This window comes from Mya arenaria, chromosome 1 (assembly GCF_026914265.1).
Source record: "Mya arenaria isolate MELC-2E11 chromosome 1, ASM2691426v1".
NCBI lineage: Eukaryota > Metazoa > Mollusca > Bivalvia > Myida > Myidae > Mya > Mya arenaria.
The window spans coordinates 1,701,953-1,715,396 of NC_069122.1; positions in this window are offsets into that span (position 1 = coordinate 1,701,953).

The following is a 13,444-nucleotide window of genomic DNA, read 5'->3' on the forward strand; positions in this document are numbered from 1 at the left end:
CCATCATAAAGCCTAGAGTAGCTGCACAATATACTTCACAATTTGACAGAGTCATGCAGCAATTATTCAAGCAAATGTCTCACAGACTTCCCACTAATTTCCTGCAATATCAAAGCACATATTGAGATACGGGATAAAATATTCATGAAATAAGCAAGGCAACTTTACTTCAAATACAGAACTAACAGTTTCTGCAAATGATATTTGTTTGTGAAATTATAGTGACTAGGTTTCCTGATTGGAATTAACTTAATAAACTCGTATATTAATGTGTAAGAAAGGCCATGTTATAAAAGATTAGTATACACAGTATGATTCAAATATCGAAACACAATAGTATTTACTTCTTTTGATATTGTAATGTATTGGTTAAAAACACAAACAAAAAACAGAAATTGGAAGATTTCAGTTTCGTACAATATGATGTTTCAAAAGTTCAACTGTGATCCTTTTCAATAGTTAACGTGGCCATACAGTTATGACTATACGCCAATAGTTCATGAATCTAGTACTTTTTGATACTAAGATCACAACGAAATGTTACAAATAAGTCTTTTTTAAAACACACACAATCTGCTCAACGATCCATTGTAGTTAATTTAATAAGAAAGACTCAAGAGCATTTTCAAATTGTATTAGGAATTCTTACACGTCCGATTGAAAAGAAAGCAGACATTTCGATCGTAAATCACTGTGTTACTTAGTTATTGATGTATATCTGTTCAATCTTTAAACGAATGCAATTACATTAACATGATAAATATTTGTATTGGACAAATGTTTGTATTTTTTAATTATTATCCGTTTACTTACAGTTATTTATTGTTTTTATATTTAAGGTAGCGGTGTCCTAAATCAAATGCGTATTCATTGTTACCAATGATATGTTTAAAAAGTAAACAGCTGTCAAACATTTAAACACAATCATTATGGTGGAAAAAATATAAGGAACAACGATATAAAAATATCTGGGATTGAGATATGCATTTGTATATATCATTTCAGTATAATATAGTGAAGGTATACACTACAAGTTATAACGAATTAACACGACACAAGTCTTAGAAAGGCCTCAGCCTAGTTCTCGTTCCTCTAAATAATGTCGTTTTTGAATTTAGGCTACAGGGCTAGTACTGAAGATTGAGTTGTTTAATCCGTTTATGCCCAGAATTATGAGAGGATCTTGTGCTCTAATAAACCTAATTTGGACAAAATTAAGACACTGTTCTGCAGTTAAATCCGTGTTAAAACGCTCTTCGTACCCTGTTTTGGAGTCATGTGTTGATGGTAATTCGGCACAACATTTATTAGCCAATCTGTTTTCGGTTAGGCCGTGTATGTGTTAAGTCGCGGCGACTGTCAATTTCTTAATTCATATATGCTATTCTAGACTCGAATTTACTTTGTTGTATATTGAATTTATTGATATTGAGCATTTAAGATGCTGAAGGTTGGGAAAAATATAAGTATAGAATAGCAAACAACGCTATAAATTGAACAGTAGGATATACACAAAAAATACCTAGCGACATTGACGTTAAACCAAGCTGTTCTTCCCTTTGCAATGTTTCGCATACCACTATGATGTTTCTCTAAAAAGTAAAATGTAATGTAAATTTATATCCGGGTAAGGGGGGGGGCTCAAAACTACGACCAAAGATTAGTCACCTGTTATGTGTTATACAACTTGATGAAAAAGACACACCATTATGACGATCCGAATTATTCTATTAAGTGAGCAGCAAAATGCTTCATTATGATTCAGAAGTGTGAGAGCAAGATACCTAAAATAACCTATGGATCTTAAACATCGGTTTAAACATTATGAAGTTGACACTCACTTCCCTACCAACATTTAAAAGAGCCTTCGATGATTATAAGTAATTTTCAAAGACCAAGCGCGCATTCCGTAGATATTTTATTATCATCTCTTTGCAGTAATGTCATATTTGTTTAGCCATACACTAATTAATATGTGACTTGTATGTTCCCTTTCAAAATTCACGATTTGAACGTGGTTAATCAATGGAAAGTCACAATTGAGCGCAACTTGTTATTGTAAACAAGTTCTTGTTATCGATAAAAACTGATTATTGCATTTTGTACGCCAAAAGTAAAATATATGTTTATGTAAAATGTGTGGATATCTGTCACAAAATGGAGCTGTAAAACACTGACAAGTCCTTTAATTGACTGGGACAATATTTGAAAACCCAACGGCGATTGACCGCCGTTCGTTGGAAAATAATTTTGCAGTCGATGGAAAACCATTTACTGATGAAGCGTCGGTCGCTTACCGCCTCATCACTAATCTTCACTTTCTATACCGTGTTACGAGACCTCAAATAGTTCACAGCGCCAGTGACTAGTTGCGACCGATTTGTTCGCTAATTGGTGTTATAAGTTTATTTGTGTCCATATGCTTTTGCAAAGACCTTGGTATGCATAGGAACGAAAATCATCAAATTTCAAGTAACTATGCTTGATATATTTGTTTCCTCTTAATTTTCAAAGTCTGTTAATATTTTTTATTAAAGGTTGTTTCTGTATGATATAAAATGCAATTAAAAAGTGTCTAAATACGCATGATGGACACTGCGATGGCATATGGAAATATTTTTTCATCATCGTCTTATGCTGGTTGGTGGAGGTGCGTTATAACGATGTCGTCGTCACAGAGTAAAAGTTTGTTCAATTACATTTATTAACTGGTTGACATGGTCATGAAGCGATTTGCAGTCGGTTGATTCAAAGGAAAATACATGTTTTCATAGCGTTTTATTGTTGTTGGTTTCAAGGTTGTTTTCAAAGTACCAAGGCTAGTTGATAATAATAATAACATGATTTAATTCGGACTCCACCAACATTTTGAATTGCGCCATTGCATACCATAACCCAATAAAATGCAAAAGGTCGAATTTTAAAACTTATATTTACATTTATTCAAATGTACATTTCTGCTAAAAGAAATAGATTATTCGAAAGCATTTTCTTTTTTTTTCTTTCTCTCGTTGTTCTCAACGGTGGGTAAATTCGAACAGCTACGGTAACCTAAATCTATTAAACAATGAATGCACAGAAATAATAGTTCCTTATTCATGGGTTTAATTTCTATATTTTTAAGAAAACGTGTATTTAAACAACGTATTATTACTGTATTACAGATAGAAAAATACAACCGGAGTTATGCAAAATTACAATTACAAGAAATCAACAAAAATATCGCCACCTACAAATTTCTCATTATATCTCGCGGTAATAGGCGATACTAGCTGTTGTAAATCACTTGTTTTCAAATTGGAGAGAAATTACAGTCAATTACTTGTTGGGCGTTATGTTGAAGGATGATCAACTGGTGTAAGAACCATGTTGGAATACGTTGTTGGACAAATCAGCAAGTGCATTGTCATTTCTTTGGAAGTTTACATCGGATGAAACAACAGTGGCGGTGGATGGGGAAACGAGTTTAGCAATGGGAACTTTTGCGGACGGAAAGCCAGAGGACGCGAGAATACTTAGTGTTGAACTGAGATCTTTCTTCTGGACGTTGCTGGGTGCACTACAATATGTTATTGTTTCATTTCCACTATTTCATGTTTTGTCATTTCATGTTTTTACCAAATGTCAATTCCAAATTCCGAAATAAGTCATCATCATTGTCAATGTCAAAAAAATAAATAATTCCGTAGTAAATATGCCCCGCCCATTAGTATTATTGCACCCAATGACAGGACAGAGTATCGAACAAATGCACGCGATTTCGATAGGAAATACCATTTCACTTTATACAGAAATAATGTGAAATTGATACACAACAACCATCGTTAAGGAATGAAGTGTTAATGTAAATATTGGTCGGTATCACCAAATGTAGTTTTATTGTAATTCCGTCTATATAGTTTCAGCATTTAACAGATGCTATTTGCAAAAGACATACTTTTATGCACACTATACATACATGGTGTAATCAGGTTTATTGGAAGGTAGCCCCTTTATAAAATATGCTGCTTAGGTGGCAAACCATCGGTTAATTGTATAAGTAGCTATCTCTCCGTTACAGAAACAGTGCATATTTGAAACCAAACACCCTAAACTATAATCGAAATGGAAAACAATAAAATTCAACGTATAGGTCGTGTGTCTATGGATATATATTGTCAAACACGGGTTGAAGCGAAAAAACAAAACAAACCCAGACTTTCATAAACCCAGTTTGGACGCCGTAATCCTTGTAGTAGTAAACGTGAGAAGTGATTAAAAAACAAACGTTCTGCAGTTCGAAGCCTGGGTCTTGTCGATTGGATATTTAACAAAGTATAATATACAAAATATGAATACATAATGGAAAGGGAATGTATTAATTTATATGTACATTTTAAACATTTATTCAATAAAAATCTGTTTTTCTTCACCTCATGCAGAAAATGATCGAATAATTGAAACATGTTTTCCTGGCGTACTTGCAAGTATATAATTGCCGAAATATCAGTTAGTCAATTGAATGCTATGTTTCCACAGAAATTGACCTTTCAATTATTGATGAATAAAAGTATAGGAACACAGCTGATACGATCTGGTGGACCAAAAACAGCATAATGTTTTACAGACACATAAAGATGACATGAGAAAGACGTAACATTACAATTTCGAAATGTATGACTCTATTAAGGTAATTTTATAACGCTTCGTCTTTGCTTCATTTCAGACATTTTCTTTGAAAAAAATGTAACGGTTTGCTTATATATACACAATGTAAAGAATTATAGCTTAATCCCATTTTACTAAACCTTAGTAACAGGTGCAACAAATTTCGATGTTTTAATGTTGATTTCAAGCAAACATTTATGACATCAATATCGATGAATAAGAAAAATAAATATAGATAGTAATCTTACGACGGCAATATGTAGACATATGTTGTATTGAATAAACTGATTTTAAGCAATGGGTTGCGTTGAACAATCTAACCACCAAACTCAAAAAGAAAAATCGGTCTCCACAGTCATGATCCACTGAAGAGCACTTCCATTAATCCAGCAAATGCAAATAAATGACTAGCATACATCTTTGAAAGCGAGTGAAAGCAAAACAGGTGATTTGTTATATTTCTTTAAACACTTATGAATCAAATAACATTAAGTAAGATTAAGATTAAGAAAGAAGTCACAGCCCAGGAACGTAAGTTGATGACTTAAAATAATTTACTCAAATATTTGTCATTCGGGTTTCGGGAATTTCTCCAGAGTATGGTTTGATTTATTGTAGTCTGAAATGATTAATTTTGGTTTATTTTGAGGCTATATTTGTTATACAATTTCACCAGGATAAATTCGAAATATTTCTCAAAAGAGACAGAAAGTAATTTATTATGCATCTGGTTATCGTAAGAATTTAATAACAAGGTCGAGACATCAAAATACTATTTATATGTTTACTAGAATGTTAACATTTGTGCGCAATGTGATAAGACGTATTTGAAAGCATTGATATTGTTTTTCCTGGTATTTTTTCCCTACAAACTATTGTCTTTCGTCACCTTAATCCCTTTCCCGATTTTAGCTGCTAAGGAGATTTACCCGGAATGGTGTTTTGATGAAAAGGGTGTATGCAATAATCACTCCCCGCTCAGGAAACGATAACATTGCCATTAAAGGTGGAAACGTTTGCTCCTTATTGTGCATTGTTTGGTACTCGAATATTGATCCAGTCGATGTTGTTGTCTCCATAGACCATAAATGAACATCAGCTGTCTTCACAACTGAACAAATGTTTCATTATTGCGGAAAATGGCGCGAAGGTGGAAGCAGTGAGAATTATACAATGTGTAAATAATAGTATAATTAAAGGGCTATTAACTGAAAAAAGTTATTTAGTTTTAAGTGTTTATCGAAAGGTCAATGATAAAGTGTAACATTTATCCACGAATCTTGTATGATTTTATATAGAATGCAATATTAACCTGGTTGTTTTTGTAAGGCTACTACGACCGCTCCAGCATACATAATAGTATACATATTATAATGATCAGTTCTGTAATTATGTACATTTCCGAGGATTCTGGCAGGTTATCGTTATCGTAGCGACATAGACCCGCAAAGATGAGAGTTTGTTTACAGCAAATGTCGAAGCTAAGCATTTTTCCGATTATTAACGCGATCTAGAAAATGGTTCAGGTGGTCATCTGTCAACAGTAATACGTCATTGACAAAACTTAAAATACACTCTTGGGAAAAAGTGCGATTATTTGATGTTTAAAATGCATCCTGTGTTTTATGTTCCTTTTCTTAAGTTTAATGTTGCATTATTAAATATAATTAAATAGCATTAGCCTGTCAATTTGAGCAAATTTCACCAAATTAATGTAGTTGGCTCTACAAAAGAAACAATAAAGATATTACTCTGCTTTTTGGTTTTGGAGTTTTTAGTGTGAAAACAAAACATTCAATACCTGACATCAAAGTTTGGTCATGTTTCTTATAAACAATACGTTTGCTATTACAACTCATTTGTCAACAGAAAGAGCTGCTACTAGTTAATTGTTTTTATTTTAAAATTTCAACCCGTATCTATATTTGTTTTAAGTTGTATTTGGGACCCTTACTCTGTATGTACAGAAGGCTAAGTTTGGAAATCAGCAACACTTTTTTCCGTATCTACAAATGATATACACCATAGCAAATTTCATGAATATGTATTGCTCACTTTCAAACTACAGTGAATTAAAGGCATCGTTTTGACTTTGACAGACAAATACGGTTATCATTTAGCTATTGAATCAGTCGATAAATAGTCGTGCAAATCATTTCATAAATCATGTTAACAGCTTACCACATGAATGTGATATAGTATAATATTCCTTACCACATATTCTTACGTACTATGACCTCTTCTATGCTCAGCTCTATTACAATAAAGTCGTTGTTCTTTAAATGGCTAATGCTCGGGAGTCTGACCAACAACATCAGCTGATTCACCGATAGATGCAATAAACATAATGTTAAATTTAAATCACGGTGACCCCATGTCATTTTGGAAAAAAATAGAAAGCATATTGATTATTAATTACTATTATTTAAAAAAATGACAAACACATGCATTATACACAAAATAATTGTAGTTTGTTTTTTGTCTTTATTTCAACTGCCAACGAACATGAAGAAAACATTAATCAAAATAAAAAAAATAGTGTTTGCTAATTATAGCTTGCCTTTTTTCAACATTTTCTTTTGTAATAATACATTTGCATATTTGTCAAGAGTTTGTGACTTGTGTGTTAGTTCAACATTTCATCGATGTTGAAGCAATATTTACAGCTATGCACAACCGAGCACAACCATAAAGTATTTGTAATTCTCTGTACTTCCGTTTCACTACACCCTGATTGACTGCAATATGTCTCTCACCACATATCGTCAAACGCACTAATTGTTCTTGATGCTTATGCCATGGGCGTCACGGGGCTTTAATGGCTCAGCTTCCAGTAGTGGATGCCTCTCCTGAAAGTTTGGAGCAACTCCGTATTACAGGTGCTCGGCTGTACTGATAGGCAATGCGAATAGCAATACTTAGCAAACCGGCACCTGCTTTGCCAGCGCTAGGCGTTTGTTTCCAAATAAATCGCAATAAATAAAACTGTTATGGTTAGTACTGCCGGTACAACAGTCAGACTGTAGCAATAGTTAGAAGTGTACATTCTCTCAAGCAGAACAATTTAGCTGGCTCGCTCTGGCATTTCTAAATCAGTTTTCATCACATACAGTTTTTGAAAAACAATTTATATCAGCTACTATAATCTCTTTTTTTATAACAATCATTGGACGTATATGTACATGGAATATTGTCTGCATGTTCTAGTTATTTTATTTCATTTAATATATAATAATAACTATTAATAAAACTAAAACTAAAAATAGTGCTGAAATTGTCAATGCATCCAATATTAAATACATGTCTACACATGACTATATTTAGAAGTAATAAAAATGATAAGAATTAAGGCAACTGCATGCAATATATATATACATATTCGAAATTTCATTTAGAGAAAGAGGGGTATTCTGTTCTAAAATTGAATGGCTAATACATTTTAATAAAATTCTACTTTAAATGATATAACAATAACATTTGTAACATTGTTTCTTCGACAAAAACAACTAACATAAGGTTATGCAACTGACAATTACTTATATATCATGCAATGATACAATAGTATTTTCGTTGAAACTGCACTGAGATAAGAGCTATTGGCGTGTCTGCCCTTCGTGCATTTGGCATTTTCACAGTTAATGTATCTAATACAGGATAATTGCCAATAAGCTTCAAGTGTGTAATGGTTTAGTATTGTAAGACAACAAGAGTTCACTGGACCACGAGTCTAATGGGATCTTAAACTAAAAGTAGTATACACAAATTAATTGTACCTATGCATTGACAACGCCAGGTACAATGATTGTGAGAAAGTCGTTTCTACCGACACCGTCAAAAGTTTACACAGTATTTTAAAAATCAATCTTTTTGAAAGGGTACCTAAATGTCATACAATGTGTAAATTAAACACATTAATTGGTATCTTGCTGACAGAGAGCGAATACTGTATCATGTTCGTTATATTTGAATTATTGTTTCAAATAATATCTCAGATTGAAAATATGATTACCATTTTATGATAACCGTGTTTTGAGACAATTAAAACTAGGATGTTAATAACTTATATGTTTAAACTTTTTGATACTGAGCTTGTTTCTGTAACGTTTCGCATAAATATTGAGCACGTCAGCAAAATAATCTTCATATCTTCAAAAGCAAAAGCTGGGAAAACTACACATATTTAAAAAAACAAAAACGTTTTATTGCGTCAAACATCGAAAAAGAAAACACTTATGTTAAGCGTAAACAAAATGATTTATTTAAAGAGAAATAATTATCTTAAGTTCAGATAAGAACTGCATTGTATTGAGCCATCATCAATATTAAAAAAAAGCTTTATTTTGCCGAAAAGCGCATGAAATGGCATTAGATATTAACTGTCGATGTCTGTTAGATGTCTCATATTATTTAAAACAACAGTTCATAATTTTGACATGTTTTTAATCAGGTAAGTATCACGCAATAACTCCATACAATTAGGATATAATGTGTGTGTTTTTCAAATCAGTATCTATTTATTGTTTTATGTATTGTGCATATGACAAATTATACTTTAAAAGAAAACTAAAACCTGCTTATTAGTTACATGTATAGCTTGAATACTCGTAAACTGTATTATTTAGGGCTATCGTCGGATACTCGAAGGCGATTCATTCCGTTATAATCCATTTAATACATATGTAACAATATATAGTAACACATTTGTACAGGGATTACGCAAATATTTGGATGACTCAGCGATTATCAGTTTTGCGGCCAGGGCCGACTATCGAATATCATTTTGCGGCCCGTAGAACGCTCGCAAGTGAATTAAATTTTCGCTTTCAAATCAAATTTGGCGAGAGTGAAATAATGTCTTGACTAAATAATCAAAATTTAACGATCTGCTCGAACATATTTATTATTAAAATCCTAAAGGGAGGCAAACGCGAATACAGTTAAGGAAGATATGCTAGTGTTTGATAACCAGTGTGGACCGTTAGGGCGGCGTTTTTATTCTGCGTTGCCATTCAAAAAACAAAACAAAGGAAGCGGCAAAATCGAATTTACTTGGAAAAAGCAACTGATCATAAATGTTGATATCAATAATACGAGGAATGGGTTTATTTGAGTACAAACAGTCTTTCTTCTTCCTAAGTGTTCATGTTTATTGAATAGAATTCAGACATTCAGGACATGAACAGACATATGTCAGTTTTTGGTACAGAAATTCGGATGGACGTGTTGTGGAATTTTCAAGGTATTCCATTTAAATTGATGGGAACATGAAATGACAACAAAATGGTGTTTACCCTTTTGCTTACTCTCAAAAACTAATTTTGATTTGAGAGTGAGTTTAATCATCGTATTCAAGCAAGAAGGAAAGAAGAATCTACCACTGGATTGAAGGTTAACTTTAAAAAGAAGACTTTAAACTTACAAAATAAGAAAAGCAAACACTCAATATTGTTTAATATTTTATATTATGTATTTAAGATGTTAATACACGGCGTAGCCGGGCCGTTGAGTGATAATTGACCCTCGACTACGTCTCGGGCCATTATGTGTCACTCGGGCCAATTATCACTCAACGGCCCGGCTACGCCGTGTATTAACCTTTTATTAATCGGAATGACTTTAGGTGGCTTTGTACTTATTAAATATCGTCGATGTGTTTGTTCATGTAAACAAACACTTCCGACTTGCGTTATCATGGTAGCATCCAAGATAATATTTGACCTTAAGTTTTAACCATTTTGGCTTATCTTTTGTGGCATATCTATGTGTTTGCCTGTTATACCGATCATTACACGCATATGAGTGTCAATATAAAAAAATGGAATACATGCATACATCACCAAAATAGTATATGTGGCGTGCCACATTATGCGTACATCTGGACATAATTATGAGTCTTCCATAAGGAGTTATTTATGGGACATTTATTTGTAGGACAAACAGCGCCAAATGTCTGGTTGTTTAAATAGTGTCCATATTTCAACAAACATAACCAGTGAATAGAACATTGTAAACAACGAACTAGAATCTCAAACTCATAATGAGGTATGGAATTGGTGAAAATTAGTTTGTTGAGGTGTAAGCTGAACCTCGCATTGCCTCTGTACCAGAAGAAACAACTTCAAGTCATGCAGCCATTGTCAAGGTCAATCAGTACTGAAAACATAAGCAATAATGACGTTCGTACTACAGCACCTCAGACCATTCAGGCCCCCAATGGAGTCCACGCAACTAGTAGGTCACCCACAGTATCTTATCAATCCCAACATGAGCAACTGCACAGTGCATTTTCATTTTGGTGGACAATAAACATTGAACTCCACGATAACAGTTTCTGTTCAAACATGCAACAAAATAATTAGTTTATTTGTTAAGTTTATTGTTAATTTTCATACTGTTTTATTACCTAAATGTTTAAATGACAATATGATATTATTATTTTGATAGATATATTATGAGGATAGTGCAAAAAATGCTAAAAATGTAATGAATAAATGTTAAATAATATCATGATCTAGCTATTCTGCTATTTTGAAAATTAAATATGATAATTGTTGTAAAAATTGTTGATTTGTATTTCTGCTATTTTTGGAAATTAAAAAAATGATAATTGTTACATACAATTTGTTGTATTCGCTTTAAGGAAAGAAATATCACATTTCTATGAGGGCACTTTTGAAAGCTGTCAACCTTCGAAAAATAATGTTGATCCCGGTCCTGCCTCGGTCAACATTTTAAATCTGGCGCCCTTACGGGAATGTGCTATGTAGATAATATCACCCTCCATGGCATCTTATACTTATATTTTATATACGTAGGATGAGAAAAAATGCCACCAATTCTCTGTTGCTTTACATCAAGAACGGCACTCAAATGGACATACAAAGGTTACATTGTGAATACAATATATGATTGATTAAGCACTTACTGGTATACCGAAATATAAAAAGGATAATCAAAGGAATAACCGATGTCAGCCGTGAGAGGGGAAATCCGCAATTTGAGTTGTATAAGCGATTAATCATCCTCCACTTTCTGTAGAATTAATAGAAACATTATACTGCAATTACAGTCATTAATTTTGCATGTTTGTGTTTCAAAATTGAATGACAAATCAGTGATGTTGAGCATGTTGTAGGAAATAAGTTTCAATCAAACAAGACTTCCCTCAATTACATATTGTTCTTTTTGCTTGCGTAAGGCTTTCAAGAATCATTTATAGTATGGTTAGACCTAAGATTTGTACGTCTTTGCTGACATAAATGTCCTGTCTAACTAATCACGCTTTTTGTTTTCGCTTTTGAGCATACATTACCAGTTTGACAAAGCCATTTCTTTTACGACTTACATATATGTCACGGTTCAATTATGATATTAATTTTTGTAACACCTTTCAGCAGACTCATGATATTGAAACAAACTGCATTTATATATTAGGCTTAGTCGATTTCTCATGTTTTAAAAACTGCACTTTTTAAACATATTTGCCCGCTTCTTATATAAGCTATTTTTTCTTTAACCGAAATTCAGATTCATGGTTTCATTTTGAACGTTTTTTTTTACCAAACATCTACATAATAATTATAGAAAAAAATAATTACAATTTCATAAACATGTACTTACAAGTAATAACTGGATCTGCATCAGTCAGTTGACAGTAAAACAGAAAGCAAAAAAGGAAAATTTCAGACGGTCATTCACGGAACGAATGCAGTTCATTAAAACATCACCATTTTTGTTTAAAAATATTGTTCTCTAATCCCTCTGTTCCTGTGTGAGTCAGGAGACAACGTATCATTATCTTCTGATCGGTCCTTTTTAACAGATCTAAGGAGATTATGCTTTACAATATTTTATATAGTGATACTACCCTGACAGAAAAACAAAACAGGTTATTGTTTGATACATTTTATTTATTAATCAAATGTCAAAAAAGCAGTGTTTTACAACATCAAATTACTTCTAATTACACTCCCCCATGCCATGAATTGTCTTTTTGTCTAAGCAAATGTGATATTCAGCGCTATAAATCGTCTTTCACATCAAATTTTAAGATTTTGCACAGGAAGTATATTATCGAAACCAGCAACCCTACACTCTTTCCTTCTCCTTCTTCAGCATTAACTTTCTCAATATTAAGGAATTTTGTATTCGACTTATGGAAGGAAACTAAGACTACTTTAACATTTTTAATAACAAAATAACACGAATTCTGTTTGCTATAAACTACTGTTTTAATGCAACTCGTCTGTAAATAATTCCCTCAAAATATCTACGTTAAAAATATAAAATAATAATTCACTATTAACTCTAAAATCATTCCTTTGATAAATTCAACAATCTCAGTGTGGCATCTGCATTGTAAGCTGTAAAAAATGTATCCCAGTCATTATGTCATTTTGCTTAGGTTTGGAAAAAAAAGTTTTATTTAGATATATTTATTTTTCGATCTGATAATTTTCTCTAGATTGTACTAGTGCATATGTTTGTCTGTATGTTATGAATGGGTACGCTGATGAATTAAATATGTTATTTGAAATAAGTTATAATAACAACTTTTGTGTTTATTTATAAAAAAACCTTTGTATTAACAATTATAAGAGCAATCCCCTGTGTAAGAAATTTTATTCAAACTCCATTATAGCCTAAAGTGTTTAAGTTCACACAACTCTGAGATGAATGTAGCACTTTGTTGGGAAATGGTTACCTTGATTCAATACAATGACCTTGAAAATAATCCCATTTAACTGGAGCCGTTTGTGAAGAAAATTTCTGAATTTACTAACGACGACATGTTGTT